Below are 19688 nucleotides of genomic sequence, written 5' to 3' on the forward strand. Positions count from 1 at the left end.
TACTTGTGCTCTGTGTGGAGAGCAAGGCACCCATGGCTGCCAGGTAGCAGAGAAGGTCCACGAACACCCAGCTCCACTGGAGTATGTAGAGAGTAGAAGGGGCATGGTGCAAGGCAGAGGGGGCACATGGTGCTGCATCTCCTCTGGTCATGCTATCCAGGAGGCAGCAGATGATTGTGGAAGATGCCCCCTTTCCCAAAATTCTCCTGTGCCTGCAGGATGCAAGAAACCAGGCTGTATGTACAGACAGGGACCAGACCACTGCAACGTGAGCACCTCAGCCCTCAACACCATGCAGCCCTCGCTAGGATGAGAGCCCTCTGTACTGTTGTGGGCCCATGCGCTATTTTGAAGCACGCACACTGCCTGTCCCCTGCTGCATGGGTGGGCTTTGGATTGCAGGCTACTCTGGAGAATTCTCAGCACACTCCTGCAGGGAACTGCATGCTGGGTGGCACCATGAGGAGTGGCAGGATCGAGCCATGGATTGGCCCAACTCATTTCAGTAGAACGACTCGTGGGAGTTACTGCTCAGCAGTGTGAGTGAGGGGGTTGCAATCTGGTCCTAAAGGAATAGATCAGGGAGTATAGATAAACAGCAAAGGGGAATCTGTTTTTCTAATTATTTGTAGTCCATGTGTAACAAATGGGCAGTGGGAGTCTATTCTCTGCAAGTCGATAACATCTTAAATTCTTTTTTCTAGCCTCACTCTTTTAGTAAGCTAGAAACTCTCACTTGAACCAAACTATTGTCCTGGATCCCCACAGGAAGAGAGTTTCATATGATTTTTCTTACTGGATTAGTCCATTGGTTTATCAAGTCTGGTGTAGACATGTCTGAGCTCCAAACCTGGATCGGAACCCCCTTTCTTTTCCGCCAGCTCCACTTTTCAAAAAGTTGGTCGAATTTCTAATGGAGATCTGGATCCAGTGTCTAATGCTTCCGAAGAAGGCAACCCAATGCTGTGGGATTGGCTTCTGCCCCACTGCAATTACTTGGACACATTTAAGCTGGGCTCCTGATGGTGATTTAGCAGTGGAGAAGCTATGCCCATCTACAACCAGAAACTAAGGAATCATTGCAGGAAGAAGAGCTTTTTTCCAATGTACAAAACTATTTTTAGAAATTTTACTTATTCTGAACTTCACATATTTTCAAAATTACATCAGTGGCTTTAACTATGGCCAACTTTTAAAATGGGGACTAAAGGTAAACTGGAACATAAAAGCTTAAATGCTATTTCTTAAACCTGCTGTCAAATGCTAAATAGAATAATTTTGATTTTTTATCCTGTATTAAATTTAGCATTGCCAAGGACAGTAAATACTATGTTTTGGTAAGAGAGCTTCTTAAAATATTAATTAGTAACACTCGTTTTAGATCTTAAATGATGATTCTTCTTAAATAAACTGGTAAGATTCTAGACTCATCCATTCAACATTGAAAGGGATTCATAGCTTTTCTTTACATGAACTTTTTTCTCTCCTTACTCTTTGAGCTAAAACAAAATCAACTTCAGCAGTTGGCCCCAATTCATTAAAGCATGCATGTTACTTTAAGCATGAGTAGTTCCATCAACTTCAGTGGGGCTACCCACAAGCTTAAATATCTTGCTGAACTGGGACCATAATAACCCCCTAAGACTATATTGGTTCAACACTCACTCAGCGAGGGAAGAGTGCCAGATGCAAAATTCCCAATGCCCATAGAAGTCCCGATCTGACCCCGCACTGCTTATGAGACTGAATGGGCCCATAGCACAAGGCAGTATGGCTGCAGGCACATAAGTGTACAAATGGTTTCTCAGTGATAAAGAATGGCTGTTCGAGGAATGATTAACCACTTATCGTGATATGCTGCTGCCAGGGGGAAAAAAGCACTAGCTTCATAAATCCTGTATTATATTTGGCTCAGCCATTTTATATACATTTCATTATAAGTAATAAAAGGTGACTAAATAGGTGCGATTCCTCTGGCATGGGCTTGTTGAGTGGTTATAAGAAAGTTTAGACAGAGTATCTGTGAGCCAAGGGCCCAGGAATGTGATAGAAAGCTATCCCTAAGCCAATTGTGAAATTAAACATTTTCTTACTCTTGTGACTGGAATTTGTGGCTCAGAGATAGTCCCCTAACAACTTTGTTTTATAGAGGAGAAAAGCTCTTCTGAACTTTGCTTTGTTTGTCTCTCCCTCACCTCAAAACTCCTGGCTTCCCCCCTGCCCACACACACAAATTCAGCCATCTGTAACTCGATTAACTTTAGGTTTCAGAGTAGCAGCCGTGTTAGTCTGTATCCGCAAAAAGAAAAGGAGTACTTGTGGCACCTTAGAGACTAACAAATTTATTTGAGCATAAGCTTTCGTGAGCTACAGCTCACTTCATCGGATGCATGCAGTAGAAAATACAGTGGGGAGATTTTATATACAGAGAGAACGTGAAACAATGGGTGTTACCATACACACTGTAACGAGAGTGATCAGGTAAGGTGAGCTATTACCAACAGGGCCGGGAGAAACACCTTTTGTAGTGATAATCAAAGTGGGCCATTTCCAGCAGTTGACAAGAACATGTGAGGAACAGTATGGGGGGGAAATAAACATGGGGAAATAGTTTTACTTTGTGTCATGACACATCCACTCCCAGTCTTTATTCAAGCCTAAGTTAATTGTGCCCAGTTTGCAAATTAATTCCAATTCAGCAGTCTCTCATTGGAGTCTGTTTTTGAAGTTTTTTTGTTGAAAAATTGCCAGTTTTAGGTCTGTAATCGAGTGACCAAAGAGATTGAAATGTTCTCCAACTGGTTTTTGAATGTTATCATTCTTGGCATCTGATTTGTGATTCTTTTACATAGAGACTGTCCAGTTTGACCAATGTACATGGCAGAGGGGCATTGCTGGCACATGATGGCATATATCACATTGGTAGATGTGTAGGTGAACGAGCCTCTGATAGTGTGGCTGATGTGAGTAGGCCCTATGATGGTGTCTCCTGAATAAATATGTGGACACAGTTGGCAATGGGCTTTGTTGCAAGGATAGGTTCCTGGGTTAGTGGTTCTGTTGTGGGGTGTGTGTTTGCTGGTGAGTATTTGCTTCAGGTTGGGGGGCTGTCTGTAAGCAAGGACTGGCCTGTCTCCCAAGATCTGTGAGAGTGATGGGTTTTCCTTCAGGATAGGTTGTAGATCCTTAATAATGCGTTGGAGGGGTTTTAGTTGGGGGCTGAAGGTGATGTGGCTAGTGGCGTTCTGTTATTTTCTTTGTTGGGCCTGTCCTGTAGTAGGTAACTTCTGGGTACTCTTCTGGCTCTGTCAATCTGTTTCTTCACTTCAGCAGGTGGGTATTGTAGTTGTAAGAATGCTTGATAGAGATCTTGTAGGTGTTTGTCTCTGTCTGAGGGGTTGGAGCAAATGCGGTTGTATCGTATAGCTTGGCTGTAGACAATGGATCGTGTGGTGTGGTCTGGATGGAAGCTGTAGGCATGTAGGTAGGCATACTGGTCAGTAGGTTTCCGGTATAGGGTGGTGTTTATGTGACCATCGCTTATTAGCACCATAGTGTCCAGGAAGTGGATCTCTTGTGTGGATTGGTCCAGGCTGAGGTTGATGGTGGGATGGAAATTGTTGAAATCAAGGTGGAATATTAACTTTAATATACCTACATCCATTTACATCAGAACTGAAAGTTCCCCCAGGACTCATTCGGAAGAGTAGCACTTCCCATGAAAACACCCCTGGAAGAAAGTTTGGGGAGTAGCGGGGAAGTTCAGCAAAGGTCTCCAAATAGTTTCCCCAAAAATCCACTGGGAGAGGGCAGGGTTTGAAACCCCTCCATGCTATGACTCTTGTTAAGCCATCAATATGTAGGCCATGTGTGTCAATGCTGGCTCTGCAGCTTCACTCCCCCTCTGCCCAGACCAGTCATGGCTACTCCATAGAATATGAGATATGCTCTATAAGGGCCTCCATTGGCTGCAGGTTCTCTGAACTTTCCCCCAGATGGGGATTCCTTAGTGCGGTGTTGCTCCATGAATAAAATAATAGAGTTGGGAGCCAGAAAACCACCTTTTGGTCCACACCCTCTGCCTTTCAGTGCTGCTGAGGTGGCTTATTCTCCCTTCCATGTGGATTAGGGGATACCCGTATGTGAAAGGCTCTGGCTGTGCATGAATCGCAGGGTCACAATCTGACCTGCTGTTTGACAACAGAGATGCAGAGACTGATTGTCAAGTAGTGAAAAACACAACAAAACCAAACCCCAAACCAAGATGAATGGTGAAAAGTAAATTAGGTTTTCTCCATTTTAATAATTGAAGGGTCATTGGTGACACAGGTAAGGAGACTGGATTCCAAAATTCTTTACCATCTGCCCTCTGCATCTGTTCCAGGTGCTGCATAATTTCCCATAATAAATGCTGAGCTCATACAATAGTGCATTTTTTAACTTAAAAAAAAAAGGAATAAATGAATATGTTTGTCCTTCTTCTAGTTTCACCTCTGTTCCAGTTCAGTGTCTTTTCACTGCCACTGTTACTAATAGTGCTGAGAAGATATCCCGGAACAGGACTGCTCTCAGCACTCTCATCCAACCACCTGCATCTACCTAAATTGAGATTCTCTGCCATCCCTTAGAAGTGATCCTGAATAGCACCGGGTGAATAATAGCTGGTAATTCTGAACAAATATTAATAAAAAAAGAAATTGGGTTGCACTGGAAATGATTTTATTTTTAAATTTTCAGCTAATGGAAGGGGAATTCATTTTGGGGCAAATTAAACATTTCAATTTGATTTCAAACATTTTTAAATGGTTTAAAAATAAAATTAAAGGCAACGTTGAAGTGAAAAGTAATTTCCAATCAAAACATTTCATTTCTTAAAACATCAAAACAAAATGTTTCACTGTTTCCGGAATTTATTTTTCCTTTTTTTCCATCTGAAACAAAATTGGCAAAACTGATGCAAATTCATGAAATGTTTTGGTGTTGCCAAATCTGCATTTTTCATTGAAAAAAATGTTTTTGTTGAAAAATTCCACCCCACCTGACCAACTCCCTCTGTTTTGCACCAATTGGGATTCCAGAGTGAATTCCCTTTCATCAAATTCCCATTTAGCTAGCCCTTCCCCCAGACAAGTTTGCCTAGTTTGGTCATTTTCCTGGCCTTCTGTCAGCTATCCTTCCCATGCTATTCCTCTAATTCTTTCCACCCAAAACATGTGCCTCTGGCAGGAACGCATTCTCTCTCTTCCACCAATTTACCTACCAGCCAGGAGAGAGCCAATTTTTTAAACTAGCTTCTCCCCAGCCTGAGTCACTTCTTTCACCTGCGAAGGACAATCAGTTAATAGTACTTGTCATTTGTCTGAGATGTTTCTTTCATGGATCTCAAAGCACCTGATGGACATTAATGAATGTATCAGTCCTTATGACACCACTGTTAGAAATACACCGGACCCTCGCTAGAACACGCGTCTATATAGCACGAATTCACATATAACGCAGTCGCGGCCATGGATCCCAAATTTAATTACTTTAATTGCACTTCATTTTAACGCGGTCCCCGCTATGACGCAGTCCCTGCATTAACGCGGTACAGCACATGGATCCCAAATTCTGTGTTCTAGTGCGGGTCCGGTGTATATGCATTAGCCCTGTTTTAAAGATGGATAAATTCAAACCTATGCATGCAAGATGCTCATACTATGGGAATGTATGCAGTCCAAAACCCTAGAAAGACAGAACATTTTTACTGAGGCCATATCTACACTAGCGAGCTGACAGTGGCACAGCTGTACTGATGCTGTAAGATCTCCAGTGTAGCTGATCTATGCTGATGGGAGAGAGCTTTCCCGTTGACATAATAAAACCACCTCAACAAGCAGCGATAGCTTTGTTGGCAGGAGCAGCTCTCCTGTTGACATAGCGCTGTGCAGAGGGGGGGTGTTTTTTCACGCCCAGAGTGACGTAAGTTATACCGACAAAAGTGGTAGCACAGACAAGCCCTTCCTTACATATGTAGATCCTCTTAAAAACCTGATAGCCAAAATATAATGAGCCAAGAACACCAGCAGGGCTCTAGAGCAGTGGTTCTCATGCTTTAGCAAGCCGAGGATCCCCATTTTGATTTAAAATTTTTGGGGGCCCCCAATTCCACCTGCTCAGCTCTGGCCCCACCCCCTTTCCTGAGGCCATGCCCCCGCTCACTCCACCCCCTCCCTCCATCACTCGCTTTCCCCCACCCTCACTCATTTTCACCAGGCTGGGGAAGGGGGTTGGGTGCAGGAGCGGGTGTGGGCTCTGGGAGGGCGTTTGCGTGTGGGAGGGGATATGGGCTCTGGACTGGGAGTTTGGGTGTGGGAGGGGGTGCTGGAAGGGGCTCAGGGCGGGGCAGAGGGGTAGGATGCAGGAGGGGATGTGGGTTCTGGGAGGGAGTTTGGGTGCGGGCTCTGGGCTGGGGCAGGGGTTTGGGGTGCAGGAGGGGATGAGGGGGGCATTGCTTACCTTGAGCAGCTCCCAAAAGTGACTGGCAGATCCCTCTGGCAGCAGCTCCTAGGTGTGTGGGGGGGCACGGCGTGTCCGCGCACTGCCCCTGCCCACAAGTAGCGCCCCCACAGCTCCCATTAGACGCAGTTCCTGGCTAAAGGGAGCTGCAGAGTCAGTGCTCAGGAGACCCCTTGCCCCTCATCCCCGGGATGCATGGACGTGCTGGCCACTTCCAGGAGCAGCACGGACCCAGGGTCCCTGCTTCTCCCCCCTCCTCCCAGCGCCTCCTTCACACTGGGGAACAGTTGTTCCCCAGTGTGAGGGAGGTGCTGGGAAGGAGGGGGAGGAGTTGAAGGAGGGAGTGGGGAGGAGTTGCTCAGCGTGGCCCACGGATCCCCTGGAGTACCCCCGGAGATCCCAGTTTGACAAATGCTGCTCTGGAGCATCCACATCTTTATTTAGAAACATTCCCCTCCCCCACCGAGGACACTGGCATATTGCACATTAACATAACTGCTTTAATGACCAGCATTTAATGAATATCAATGTGTAAGGACCCACATTTTTCAAAGCTCTTTCACATACTCCTTGAAACTTGTGGGTGTCACCATGCCTAAGTGGGTCACAGCTGAGGATGCCAAATTCAGGCCAGACTGCTGAGAAATAGGACAGACTCACCCCAAACGGAGTTTGAGTCTTCTGCAGGAAGACCTATTGGGTGGAATAAGTTTCTTCTCTGTCCCATTGTTAGAATGAAGTGTCCTTACTAGGCCATCAACACACAGTCCTGATGTAAATACATTTGGTGGTTGTCACCCAGGAATACAGAACAGGTATCGGATACCAATGCATAGCCAATATTTATAACTTCAGATACAGAGACGATACATAGATTTAACCAGGATAATCATAGTTGATAGATTGTAACTTTTCCATTGACACCTTATATGACCTACTTTGTACAAGATTTGTTGCAATTGTATAACAGTAGTAGTGACAAGGTTACACATGGTCATCTTTCTTATCCACAGCGTCACAGTGGGTTAGTTGCATTCCCACCAGGAGAGATTTGTGTAGGGGAATCTTGATTCTGTTCACAAAACTCTATATGACACAAGCTAAATCATTCTTTCCTACAGACTGACTTTGATTCCTATGTGCAGTCTATCATACTGTTAGTGTCAAGATGATAGAACGATGCTCCCACATGAATTTGATTCCAGCTGTTCCAGGTTTGATATCGTCTGTGGATGGCTTACATTTATCAGTGGTAATTAGCTAATGCAGGATAGGATGAGCAGATGCAAGCTGGCCATGATCTCTATTAAAAAAAAAGTATCTAGCTATGATAATATCAGGTACTGTTCGTACATTTACCAACAAAACACTTAGCATTGTTGATTACACCGTTCAAAGAGTTTGGAGTCTAAAGTATTTCCGCTTACTCATATTATTAATATAGTAGATACAAATACAAGAATATCTACATAAAAAAAGTACATAAGTGAATCCTGTTTTAAGAGTCTTTTGTTCTGTTGCCAAACAGATTAGCTTTTATTTTTTGCCCATGGGGACTCTTCATTGCAGCATCATTGTGAAGAATTTCCTTTGAAAAAGTTTAAAAGGGCTCAGTTGTTAGAGCAGTCTTTAGTTGGTGGAGATTTCCATATTCAGTAGGAATTTCACATACACCAATCCACCTTGGATGTAGTCCATATGCATGAAATCTCAGCTCCATTGAAGTCAGTTGCAAAATTACTGTTGACTTTAATGGGGCCAAGGTTTTTTACTCCATGTGCTTGGCATAAATCCTGTATTTTACCCAAACACATTTATTTAGTGATGTGATTAATAACATTATAGATTATCTAAAATTAAAGAATTATAAAAATCAAGGTTCCCCCCCCCCACTGTTGATGGCTCATAGACACAGACTTTAAGGTCAGAAGGGACCATCATGATCATCTAGTCTGACCTCCTGCACATTGCAGGCCACAGAACCTCACCCACTCCTGAAATAGACCCCTAACCTCTGTCAGAGTTATTGAGAACATAAGAATGGCCATACTGGGTCAGAACAAAGGTCCGTCCAGCCCAGTGTCCTGTCTTCTGACAGTGGCCAATGCCAGGTGCTTCAGAGGGAATGAACGGAACAGGTACTTGTCAAGTGAGCCATCCCCTGTCGCCCATTCCCAGCTTCTGGCAGCCCTTCTGAAGTCCTCAAAGCATGGTTTAAAGACTTCAAGTTACAGAGAATTCACCATTTAAACTAGTTCAAACCTGATGTTTCCTTTTTTTATTTGTTCAGCTTGGACAATCAGAAGATCACTAGCATCAGTCTTTCACATCAATTTCTTCCCAAATAGGACATTGAGGGTTGTGGCAGAGTGGAATAATGTATGCCACATACCTCCCCTCCCTCCCCACCAACTAGAACTGAATGAATAATTGATCTTTCAGTTCATTACCTAAACTGAAAGCCCCACTACCTCCCCATAATAATAATACCTAATAATACTTTCATTTCAGATTGATTTCTTTTGTTTTTTCTTTCCATTTGGATTGAATGAAACAGTCCGAGTGTCAATTCAAAATGACATTTTCAAAAGGAAACATTTCAACATTTCTAATTTTGGCCAAACCTCTTTGCCACATTCTACCCGAATTCACAAATCATTTTTGGCGCCCTCCCCCAAAATACATTTTCTGGCACATTTTCTATTCTCTAAAAACATTTTGCTCAGCTCTACCCAGAACAGGCTGCAAGACCTGCTCACAAACCCTGCAGATCCTGGGGCATGAGTAGGTGGCTTTGTGCCTCTGCACTAACTCAGGCTCTCAGGTGCACTCCTCCCCACCCGCTGCCTGATAGTGTGACTCCACTGATGCTATGCTGTCAGGACTTCCCAGGACAGGTCCCACCTTAAATGGAGGGTCCCCCTTACCATGGAGATGGAGAAGTATAATATGGTCCAGGTTGTAGAATATTTCCTCTCTGACCCTATTAGGCTGATTGGAGGAAGATGTGCATTCCCCATACCCAGTCCTACCAGTATGTATCCCCTTCCCATTTGTGGTTTCCTGAATCCAGTGGAGCTTGCTGATGGAAGCTGGGGATGCTGCTGAACAGACGGCTGAGCGACTCCCATGCAAGAGGGGTGTATGTAAAGGCTCCCCACAGAAGATGGATTTCAGGAGGCATGATCCGCCCCTGGTTATTCCGTTACTAAAGACGACATTTAGCCAGGTTCTGTGACCCTTGCTCTTGTGGTAAAATGCCACGGGATCTTTAATGGACACAAAAGGTCAGGATCCTGGTTTCCCATCTCGGACAAAACATGATTTGGCTCAATGCTACAATATTCATTCAGGCATGATAACCTACCCAAGAGCAGGTACATTATGAAAATAATTCTATTGATTCTGCACATCATTGTACCAAACTCACTCTGTTACTTTATTCAGAATCATAGAGTCTCTTCATACATCTATGTAAAATTCAGCACTTGTTTAGTATGGGTAACAAGCTTATTTTTACACAACTTAAAATATGCATGACGCCATTCATAACTAGACAGTAATTCAGTCTTATAACTGGCTAATAGCTTATTCAGTTTCCAGTACTGGTGTTTGTACTGAATTTATTCATCCTGAGTGATTTCCAAGTATTAATAATGTGGAACACTCACTTCATAGATTCAAAGATGATGAACTCATATTTCATCCTATCCACAAGACAACACCATCAAGACTCTAATGAGAAAGACTTGTTTGTAGAATTGTTTGAATAATGCATTGGGATTAATGGATGCGGTGAATTTAGGCTGTTCTTTCTATTTGTGTATCATTCACAAAGTGATCCTGATTTCTGTGACTGGCTTTGTATTTCTAAGTATTGGCTAAACAGTCTAGATGAAGAAGCCGCTGGGTGGTTCGCAAACAGTTAAATTGCTTGTGATACCTAGTGTTGATCCAAATACATGGAATGACATGACTAGAGGTGGGTGGGAATTTTTTTCAACAAGCCATTTTTTCTTTCCAAAAATGCTGATTTGTCAGAATTGAAACTGTTCATGAAACACTTCAAAATTTTCAAAACAAACTGTTTGATTGACCCAAGCAAATATTTTTTCAAGACTTCCGGTTCACAAAAATTGTCGACATTATGACGTTTTCCCATGATGGAAAAAATTGTCAATACCTCAAAAATTTTCATGCGATGGGAAAACTGTTTTCTTCCCACCTCTAAATATGACCCAATCAATAGCAGAGAAACTGAGCAAACCATATATTTACAGAAATATTCACATATATGTGTTTTTTTACTATTTGACCCTCTCTGCTTGTTAGTATCACTCACTACTTATTTGTGTGACAAGGATGAATTCATTTGAGCTATTTCTGTTTCCCTTGGAACATGACTGACCTGCATCATTGCTCCATGTTCAAATGGATCCTAAAATGATTTTGTGTTTCAAGAAAGCTGTGATAGCTTCTTTGGCCTCTGAATATCCTGGTTTTGGATTGTTTTTGTTGTTGTTGTTTTTGCCACAAACATTTACCTAACATTTTATGAGAAAGGTCTGCTTTCCACGGTATTTTCCACTAGGTCAAAATCAGAAAGTACCAAATTTACTAACCAAGATTGATATTTTGCAATTATCTAGTGCAGTGGTTCTCAAACTTTTTTTTTTCCGCAGACCACTTGAAAATTGCTGAAGGTCTCAGCGGACCACTTAATCATCTTTTCAAATGTTGTTTGTGCCGTTTGCTAACTATTGTAAAGAGCTTTGGATAAAAGTACTATTTAAAAAAAAACCCTTAATAATAATTAACGCTACAAATAAAAAGCACACAACTCATATTTTAATATCAGTAGTCTTACCTTTCTAATGAGATGGATGTGCCCTCTCTCCCCCGCCGTGGCAGCCCCCAAGCTGGGGCTTGGAAGGAGGGGGGTCTCTCCCTCTCTCCCCTGCTGCAGCAGCCCCCGAGTTGGGGCTGGGAAGGGGGGTCTCTCCCCCCACCAGCTGCAGCCCTGGAGCTGGTGAAGGTCACCTCTTTCTCTGGGTGCCGCAGCCCTGCACATCCCAAATTCCCCCCAACCCCTCTTCTAACCCCACTGCCCCCTCCCATCTACCCCCTATTCTCCCCAAGAGAATACCGCTCACCTTACATGTGTGTCTTCTCCAGGGTCCAGCCACCTAATTAGTGTCACCACACCTGTGCGGCTCCACTAATTAGGTGGGTGGCTCTTCATTCTCTTGTGTGCTGCCGACCAGGTGCGCATCTTAGTGGGAACTATCTGCGGACCACCTGAACACAGCTCACCGACCACAGTTTGAGAACCTCTGATCTAGTGCTTTTCAAATCCATTGATTTCAAAGTGCTGTGCAAAGGTAGGGGAGAATCATTATTCCCATTTTACAGATGGAAACTGAGCCAGAAGGGTGATGTGGCTTTCCTAAGGTCAAAGGAAATGTCAGTGCTAGTTGGAAAATAAATCTACATTTGCTGATGCCCAGCCTTAGGCTTAGTCCAGTAGACTACAGCTGTTTTCATTTCACTAGATTTCCAGCTCAATGCCCTCACTAGCAGGTTTAGATGAGGACTACCCTTCAAAATGAATCTCCAGAACTTACTAGGTTTGGCCATCACTTGTTGTCAGGCGGATAAGATAAGATAATATCAGAACAGTAACTGCCAAAGTCTACGTCTGAGGCCTGGTCTACACTTAAAAATTAGATTGAGCAAGCTACGTCATTCAGGGCTATGAAAAATGTAGTGTCCTGAGTGCCAGGTTAGGTCAACCTAACTTCCAGTGTAGATGCAGCTAGGTCAGTGGAAGAATTCTTGTATCAACCTAGCTACTGCCTCTTGAAAAGGTGAATTAACTGCACTGACACCCCCCCCCCCGCCCCCAAAGCCCTTGTGTTGATGTAGGAAGAGTCTATACAGAGGTGCTACAGTGACACTGCTGCTATAGTGGCTGTAATGTAGACATACCCTGAGATCAACTGTACCTTTTCTACATGATTTGATTGTTTTTATTCTATTTGTAGTTTTGATGAGAGCTGGTGGAAAAGAGGTCATTTTTTCCCACATTATTTTGTACGTTTGTTTAATTTTCTGCAAACATTTATTTTTTAAATTGAAAATCAAAATTTCTGGGATGGGGGAAAGAACAAGGAGAGAAAAGCCACAAAATGGGGAGAACCCAAGACCTATACCCAGGTCAGGTGTTTTTCCCTATGGAAAGATACAAAAATTTCAAAAGAAACAAAACACTCTCAGGAAAATTTTCACGTGATTTGAAAGGCAGACTGGTGTTCAAAACTATTTCATTTTCCACCAGCTCGAGTTTTCTTTCATTCATCAGCCAGCAGGAGACACAACAACGCTTTTACTGTACATCTTTCAGGGGGTTGATTGCAACCTATTATGTGCTACAGTGGATTTTTTAGAAAACCTCTAACAACAAAGCAGCCTCGGGAGGAATTAAAAAGAAAAGGTCCAATGCTCCTTGAGAGGAAACCTCTCCATACACTAGAATAAATATATAAATTATGATAAACAGCTGCAGGAAGTAGACTTTTCAACTGCTTTAGACAGCATCCATTTTTTAAATGGAAACAACAGGAACAATAGAATGATGCTGCTTTATTGTGTCTTACCTTATGTCCCAGCTGTTCCCATGTTAAATGTAACTCAGTACCGGCCAAGAGAATTGTTCTGCATACTGCCTTAAGGAAATGGTATAACATTGCCCGAACAATTCACCCAAGCAGAATGCAATTGAACTGTACGTTTTAAAATGCACCTGTGTTGGACTTGAGAAACAGCTCATGAGAAACGGGGTGGGCTTTTCTAGCAGCTAATGCACCCACTCCAGAGACATGATTTATTAGGAAAGCTGGTCTGATAGCACAAGCGTTCATGCTTTGTTCGATTTTTGACCCCAATGGAATCTGAAGATTATGGGCTTGGTTCTCCTCTCACCTGTACCAGTGTAAATCAGGAGTAACTGCTTTGAAGCCAACAAATGTAAAACTTGGGTTAGTGAGAGGAGAATCAGGGCCTGAGGGCTTGACATCCCTCTCCTGCTGCTTTTGTTCAGATTAGGTTTTCAAACACATCCTTAAACAGCATATTTCTGTGTCATTGTGGAATGTAGGATGGGGTCAGGGAGGGAAGCAACAGATGGAAGGATGGGTGCAGACTTGCTTTATATATATATAGCTGGGGATGCAGCTACACTAGGGAAAAGAAGGGATGGCAGGTTTCCACCCATCCTATATTTCTGAGTTGTCTTTCCCAGCAGTTCCCCCTCTCTCAGAGACAGCACTATTAATGACACTGTCAATCATATGGCAGAAAAACTGTGCTGAAAAAAGTTAGAAAGGGTCTCAGCCTTCCTTATAACTAAACACACCAGAATCTCACTTTTAAGGCTGCAGTACTTAAAAATTATCCCCACTGGGTCGGGGAGGGAGGGACTAAATTATCAAATTTTCGCTAGTTTATGAAGGCTGGAACATCTTTTGTGAAAATGAAAGGCAGTAAGCTTCCCCCCTTACTTTTCAGTAAATATTATGTAACCCTTCTGCCAGGTGGAGCCAGCAGCAACAAGGGCCGGGTTCAGTATCTAGGGGTTCCCTTTCAGCAACACAACACAAAACTGGCTCAAGCCCCTACCCAGTGACCTGGGACAATTACACACCACCCCCTGGTCACCTCTAAGAGGCAGTTCTTCCCCTCTCACAAGCACAGAGTCTGAGTGTAACAAAAACTTTTAATAAAAGGAGGGAATTCACTCAGCATTAATTTGGGAAAACACCACACCTAGGGTTCATAAACACAAACCATGAGCAAAAGACCCACCCCCAAGCAAGTTGGGCAGTGTCCTTTTCCCCTCAGGTTCTTAAGTGTAGCAACACAAAAGTCCCTTTAATGTGCCCATCCCTTCTTTGCACCCCACTCACATTTGCTTTCCTTGTCCAGTGCAACCCCAAAGTTCAGAGGTGCATCCGCAGAGTCCACCTCCCACCCTGTGGGGAGGGGAGGGGGAAAAAGGGGGGAAACAGGTACCTTATAAGCTCTTCTGCTCAGGCACTTGCTCGTCACTCCAACAGCCAATTGCCACACCTCTCCACCAGCCACCCTGCTAGCCACACTAAGAGGTCTTCAGGCCCCCCCACAGCTCTTAGTGATTTCAGCTGTTAGTGGGGGAGCCTCACTGCTGGTGCACACTGGGCAGTCTCTTGCAATAGAGACACCGTCCTAAAGTAGGTCTAATACTTAGACATCAGTGATTTCAGATCTGCAGCATGTAACAAGACTCTCAATTCAGTCTAAATTAGCTCTTTTTTGTACCATGAAGAGCAGAAGGGGCAAACAGTGTCTGGTACTCTTAAACAGAACCCACACCACCAGGTACAAGTACCTATCCCCCACCTTCTCTCCACTCATTGGCATTGGAACCCATGTCCCCTGCCTAGCGAGTGCTGTTCAGTTGAGGGTGAGTCCCTTCATCAGGGTATGCCAGGTACAGTTCTGCTGCCTTCGGCTCACACAACAACCCTTTATTACTCCTGCCACAATAACAAGGACACTGGGGATCCATCACAGCCACAAGTGATCATTTGGATAAGCAATCCCATCATGCTGAGTACTTAGGCAGGGTTGGTTTGTCCATGCAAACGAGATCAGTCCTGAAGTCTTTCCACAGCTCACCACTAGATGTCAGGGGAGAGTTCATTCAGACTCTACTTACATTATATTGGTGAAAGGAGCCAGACTGGCAGCAATGAAGAGTGAAATTCTCTGTTATTTACATATTGAGCACAGTTAGGACATATAACAGGTAAGCAGGGAGGTTCCCCAAACAGCCACACTAGCGGACTTCAATCCTAATCTGGAGTGGGAACATTTAAGATTCTATGTCCAGCTAACCCTCAGCCACTCAGGAAGGGAGGGAGTTGTCAATTGAAATCAAGTATGATGTCAATTTGTGCGATGTGGACCCTGGAGCAAATTAAGTTCCCTGTTTATTTCAGTGGAGTTGTTTGGGATTTACACTGGTGTAACTGAGGCCTGGTCCACACTTAAAACCTAGGTCAATTTAGCTATGTTGCTGCGGGGGTGTGAAAAAGTCATACAACTGAGAGATGTAGTTAAGAGGACTATAGCTCTAGTGTAAACACTGCTAGGTAGGTGGAAGAATTCTTCCATTGCCCTAGCTAGCTACCGCTTCTTGAGGGGGTGGATTTTCTAGTGACCGAAAAACCCCTTCCGTCACGTTCGCAAGCATCTATGCTACAGTGGGGTAGCTGCAGCGCTGAGGCTGTCTCACAGACTTAGACTGAGAGCAGAATTTGGGTTAGTAGACAGCTGTTGTACCCGACTAATTAAAACAGAAAAACTGGGAATGCCTTTACTCCCCGCTGCTCTTTGAGTACTCTTCCAAGCCAAGTTGTCCTTCATACAGCTGCCAGTGCTGACCCTCCCAAGAATGACTGTAGTAAAGAACTCAACACAGTAACATTAAATGTGTTGTCAGTATAGTCTTACTATGTTTTCTGATGTAGAGAGTATTGATATTCCTCCCACATGGAGGCTGGGCTAGCTGAGACAGATGCTGAGTACTGCAGTTAATGGAGCTACTTCTGACTTACATGGTGTGTAACTGACAGGGCGAGGTACAATGGTCTCAAGTTGCAGTGGGGGAGGCCTAGGTTGGATATGAGGAAACACTATGTTACTAGGAGGGTGGTGAAGCACTGGAATGGGTTACCTAGGGAGGTGGTGGAATCTCCTCCCTTAGAGGTTTTTAAGGTCAGGCTTGACAAAGCCCTGGCTGGGATGATTTAGTTGGGGATTGGTCCTGCTTTGAGCAGGGGGTTGGACTAGATGACCTCCTGAGGTCCCTTCCACCCCTGATCTTCTATGATTCTATGAACAGAATATGTGTTTCACTTTATGTCAGGGGTCTCCAACTTTTCCCATAGGGTGGGCACATTTTAATTATTACTACTGGTAGTATTATTGTAGCACCTAGGAGGTCCAGTCATGGACCAGGACCCCACTGTGCAGTGCTGTGCAAACACAGAACAAAAAGAGCTTACAACCTAAGCATAAGCCAAGGGACAAGAGGTGGATACAGCCAGGGGAGTACAAGGAAAAACAATGAGACAGTATTGGTCAGCATGACAGACTGCAGTGTCACTACACTAGCAGCCAGTTGTCATTTTTTTTGTAAGCTTAACAGCAGAGGAGTGTGTAAAGGCGAGCTCTGAAGGAGAATAATGCATTAATTTTGCAGATGTTTAGGGGGAACTTCTCCCAAGCATTGGAGGCAGCAGGGAGAAAGGACAAAGGTGCTTGTTTGAAAATGTAACAAGGGGTGATGGAGGCTGGCACCAGGGGCCTACCACAGGCAGGAGTCAACCTTTCGATCCTGAGTGAGTGATGATAGTGTTGCCCGTATTGACCCAAGCAGCTAGTCAAAGTTGAGGCCTTGGGGGTGTTCCAGTTGGGAGTAGAAATTAGTGGTAGCCAGGTATTTCTCTGATGTAATCTTGTTCCTTTACAGGGAATGTATGAAGTCCTGTGTCTCTGAACACAAAAGGAACCACAAACCAAAAGGAACAGTGTCTTAGCTTATCAGCCTCCAACCCTCTTTTGGCTAACAGACCCAAAAGCTCTCTCTCTCTCTCTCTCTCTCATTTTGTTCCAGGGTCACATTGTGCTTTCAGGTTCCTGCTTGGCTTTTCTTGCCTTTTTTCTTCTGCCTCTCTCTGTTCTTGTCTGTGACCTCAGTATCTGTGTATTCTCTTACACACCCAAAACAATGCTGAACCCAAAAGCTCCTGTGTGGATTCATTCAGACCTTTAGTCTTAGGTCGCTCTTACATTTACAGTTATGTTCATTGAATTAACACCTATCAACCTCAAAGGGGTTTTAACCATAAGAAGGGTTCATCTAGCTCAGAGGTTCTCAAGCTGTTATTGTTACACTCTCTTGATGGTGCCCCCCCGCAACCATGGAGCCCTGGGCAGTTGCCAATGTCGACCACCCTAAGGCCGGCCCTGGATGGGAAATAGATTGTGATTGGGCCATGAAAGTGGGTGAGAGGGATGATGGTCAAAGTGACGAGGATTGTGTCATGGACCCACCATCTCTTACATGTAGCATCAGGCTCAGTCACCCATTTGCAATCACACACACCATCCTCCCTTCCCATTGGTAGTCACATGGACCACCTTCACCTCTCCCACTGATGAGTCTTTATCATCTTTCTTGCAACTACAGCAATTGCTTACATAGAAGAGTAATGTCTACAAAATATTCATTGTACTTCTAGATTCTTTTATTGCGATGTAGCAGCTGGAAAAGAGAAGAAGCCATTCCTCCATGATCAGCCAAATCTCGACAGCCCACCCACAAATGCTCTCTCGACCATGGATGGGGAGCCCCTGCTCAATGAGGTTCATTTGCCTGAGCAGTTGAGAGAAGTAGCAGTCAGAGGAAAAGCTATGTCAGTGAGCAGCTTTCCTTTTGGTCTCTGTAAGCCAGGTTGAGCAACACCCCTAGCCATTCAGCCATTCTGTTCTTGCACTTAGTTTCCTATCGGGGTTCCACAGTTTGCTCCACTGAATCCCAATTTGGATTTACAGCCTTAAAATGATCATTGTGCACATGCGGACTTCACTGGCAGTCAGACAGTCTCAGCAGTTTCAGAATACCAGAGGAAAACCTGATCCAGCTCTGCCATACACTGTAAAAGCAGCATGTTTTAGTTACTGGTTTAAGATTGCTGGTCCCCCCATATTTCGTTTTATTCTTACGGACCATGCAAAATGCCACAGAACCACAAAAGCCAAGTTTTGAAATGGATGTTTTTATTGTATAATCAGGCATTGAATCAAGTACTGTAAAATAAACAGATTTTTATTTTTGAAAATGTCCATACAAACACCAAGCACAGCAAACTGTTTCCCCAATCATAGTCCATACAGACTACATAATGGTTCAAATAATAAGCTAAAAGGGATGGTGGGACACTTAATTTATTGCCAATTAATCTGTACTTACATATGTATAATTACATACACACACATATAATATACACACAATTCTATGTGTGTGTGTTTGTGTGTGTGTGTGTGTGTGTAATTTTACATATATAGTATACACACATACATGAACAAAGAGCACTGATAGAATTAATAGTCCATTCGAGGAACGTGGTTTGGCTTAAAATGAAGTATTCACTGTTGAAATATAAATCCCATAGTTAGGCTATTTTAGATACCAGACCATTTTTTTCCCTCTCAGCCAAAACCATTGCCAACCTTTAAACGCATGCGTGGTGTTTAAAATGAAAAAAGGGGGGAGAAAAGCCTCCAAATATTCATGATACTTTTTCAATCCAGTTTGATCTCTGCAAACCTTGTATGATCGAATATTGAACTGTCGTCAGTTTGCCCCTTTCTGAAATTAGCTTCCAGATATATTTAATATTTCTATGAAAAAGTGTGGTGCCCTGTACATTGCAGTGACATACTCTGTTCTTCTAGGCAGAAAGTTGACATTCATCCCATGTTGTCACTCTCTTCCCTCCCAAACTTTTTTACCCTTGTTTTTTTGACAAATTGCACCAAGTCTACCGTGTATAATAACTTTCATGCTTTCTCAACTGCCTTTCAAACAGTCAAGGCCAGATCAGCTGAACAATGTCCATCAAGTCACACTGGTAATAGCGCATTTGGTTACAAAAAACACTTTTTCAGAAATTTTTTAAAGTTCTTGGGGGGCCCTTTTCTATATCATCATAGACATTAGAGTAAACACTGTCATCGAGTATGTACATATTTTCCCTTACATATGTCAACTCAGAAAAGGTCAGCGGCTACTCTCTGTAAACAATGGAACACTGCCATGGCAGGAAGCGATAAAATGGCTGAAACCAACATGCTGTCAGAGAGATACTTTTCCCGATTCATTCCACAGTAAACAGGGTATGTATAGAGAATCAAAGGAACATGAGCAGTAATTAATCTCTGTTTAAACAAAACCTGTAGTCATGTATTCATTAGCCTCCTCATAAGCTTTTTTCATATTACTATCATAAGGCAAACTGTAGTACATCTTTGTACCTGGAGAGTCAATATTTAAAAAATCTGAAGCCAAGCTTGAGACCCTTTCA

This window comes from Chelonia mydas, chromosome 1 (assembly GCF_015237465.2).
Source record: "Chelonia mydas isolate rCheMyd1 chromosome 1, rCheMyd1.pri.v2, whole genome shotgun sequence".
Taxonomy (NCBI): domain Eukaryota; kingdom Metazoa; phylum Chordata; order Testudines; family Cheloniidae; genus Chelonia; species Chelonia mydas.